Source organism: Cyprinodon tularosa, unplaced genomic scaffold, assembly GCF_016077235.1.
Source record: "Cyprinodon tularosa strain WSP-4 unplaced genomic scaffold, ASM1607723v1 ctg78, whole genome shotgun sequence".
Lineage (NCBI taxonomy): Eukaryota > Metazoa > Chordata > Actinopteri > Cyprinodontiformes > Cyprinodontidae > Cyprinodon > Cyprinodon tularosa.
This window is the reverse complement of record NW_024039540.1, coordinates 2,384,651-2,387,265: the sequence shown is the minus strand read 5'-3', so window position 1 is coordinate 2,387,265 and position 2,615 is coordinate 2,384,651. Positions and strand designations below refer to the sequence as shown.

Sequence of the window (2,615 nt, the reverse complement as noted above, 5' to 3'; positions counted from 1 at the left end):
AATACATACTATGTTATTATAAGTAATTGCACTGCATTTTCATCGCGTCCATTTTTTATTTGTAACCATTTACCTACAAGCATTCAAACTGCACTGCACTGTTCTGCGCTACACTGTGTTCTCAAGTTTCACTACTTGCAAATAAACACTGAAAAGGATCTGATCGTTTGAGACCTCTTGCTTTTGGGTATGGATGCAAAACACACCTATGGCTAAAAAACAACCCACTTGTTAAATGTTTGCTTAGAGTGTATTGTTGATACAAAGAAATTGTCAATTCCATATTGAGCATCAATCTTTTCTTTAATACAGTAATTCATAAACACCAGAATAAAGTGGTTGACTTCAAGGTGTGGAAGTCCAGTGTAGTATTTCACTTTGACGGTGTCTTCCTTCAGGAAATCTTCATCCATTTTTCTCTGGCCAAGCTCACGTTTCAGGGTCCTGTTCTCCTCCAGCAGCCGGTTGATTTCAGCACGCCGGCGCTGACAGAAGTCACATTCTGTCAGCGGTGTCTGCTCAGCTCCATCCTCAGCTGGTGCTGGTGTCTCCACTATGGATAAAATAAGGACATCTTTTAGCTAAATGTGCATCATGCAGCTGAAAAAGCCACAAAAGCAACATACGGTGTTGAATCTGCTGGCTCTGTAAGGCTTACCGGGTGGAACAAGGTCATCAATAGCTGTCTCATCCTCGCAGGTGTACTGTCAGTCCTTTGCCGTTTTCTCTTTTCCTGTCTCTCATAGCGTGCAGTCTGTGGGGCCTTTATCTCAGTGTGGCCCAAGTGTAGTGATGGTGCCCAATCCGGATGCGAGGTGTACATTTCATTTGCTGGTTTTCCTGGTGACACAATTTAAAATTATTATCCACAGCAGCAGTGTTGAACACATATAGAACCATAATGTTATCAATGATCCTGAATATACACATTATTATATTGTATTATATGATTACATTACATTACAAGACGGCTGGTAAGCGCTAGGATCAGCAAAATTTATAAGTGGTGTTATGACAGCTGTCAACCTCAGGGTTTTTTTTTAAAATGGAGAGGGATGTCCCTGTCCTTGTAGGAACTGGCAGTGTGTTCTACCAAAGAGGATAAAATGCTATATCAAATGCTATATCAACCAACGAGGATGAAAATGCTATATCAACAGTCTCTGGGCGCGCGTTCATGCATGTATGTGGTGCCACGGATGAAGGAAGGAAACACTGTAGGCTATAAAATAAAACCGTGCATCTTTAACTTACCAGAATGAAAATGCAGGGAACACACTCGCATTGACATCAGGATACTGTGGAAAGTTATGTTCTGTCGTCTTACAGCCGCGATCCAAGCTAGCCGACGACTTTTTGTTATCTGTGAAACTTGGTCTCCGTGTTTGCGCCTCCAGGCAAGACAGCGGTGGAAAGTTATCCCATTTTGTAGGTTTTTCCCTCGGCGATCATGTGATGCGCTGTTACAGCCCACAATACAGCAACGGTTTACCATGGTTGAAATCAAGTTACGGTGAAATTAAACGAAATAAAACACGGCTGAGAGGGAGAACAGTAGGCGTTAGTCACAGGCAATAGTCTAAGGAAGCCGTAAAGTGCGCCGTCAACATGGCGACCACGCAAAGTGGTGACGTCACGACGACCAAGCCCTATTGCGAGGTAACGCAAAAGGTTTTGCGAGGGAACGCAAAAGTTTTTGCGAGGGAACGCAAAAGTATTGCGAGGTAACGCAAAAGTATTGCGAGGTAACGCAAAAGAAAAAAAATTCCCCATATCCCCTAGGGGGCTCCGTAAGCTTCATCTGGATTTATAGACAGATATAGCTGCGTATCATCAGCATAACAGTGAAAATTAATCCCATGCTTTCTAATGGGGGTGTAAATAATTATCGATTTGTATTGATGCATCGATTCAACAGCCGACGATCCGATGCATTGACACGTCCGCAAGAGTATCAATTTATGTTTTTTTTTTTTCCCTCCGGTCTATTTTTATCCATTTGCTCCTGGATATAATTCTCCCTCCCGTGCTGCGGTGGTGCTAAACCTATTTTTCCCTCCTACCTTGCTTCCTGGTTATACTCTTACAGCAGTCGGTTGCAGTAAGCTTGTCACAGACATTTTTGATCTATGCCCAATATTGAAGCCTAGTCTGTGCTATACCCTGTGGGTCTAAATACGGCTGAGGCGGACAGGAAGTGGGGGGGCGTTTAGCCCGACAATGGAGGGACACGAGGGCCTAAAAGAGCGGAGATCCAAGTGCAAAAAGGGTCCCAGCGTTCTCGCGCACCTCGCTTTTCTAGCTGGTCCAACTTCACAAGTTGTTTTCCGCAGCAGAGCGTCTGTGGAGGGGGCGGGGACGTCTGGAGCCGAGGTATTGCGTTGTACTTATCGCACTGATTTTGTGCAGTATTTTTTCATGAAAAGCCTTTAAGAATCTATAATGCAGGGGTATTATTATTTTTCAGTGAACGAGGTTTTAATTGGAATAGGTGGATTGCAACTTTTCTACTTCTGTTATTTGCTGTTGTATCTGAAATAAAATGCATAACGATATTACAGCTTTCATTGATTTATTTCAAATTTAAAACATTGTCTTGCCTGTAAGGTAAAAAA

The 2,615-nt window shown here is 42.9% G+C and overlaps 1 long non-coding RNA gene across 1 annotated transcript; it reads right to left on the bottom strand.

Moving 5' to 3' along the window:
• Window positions 1-284: 284 nt before the first annotated feature.
• On the bottom strand, window positions 285-1,312 carry LOC119773706. The gene is made up of 3 exons (XR_005279447.1): window positions 1,255-1,312; window positions 659-840; window positions 285-553 (listed from the first exon to the last, which is right to left on the bottom strand). It is a non-coding gene; the product is annotated as an uncharacterized LOC119773706 (long non-coding RNA).
• Window positions 1,313-2,615: the final 1,303 nt, after the last annotated feature.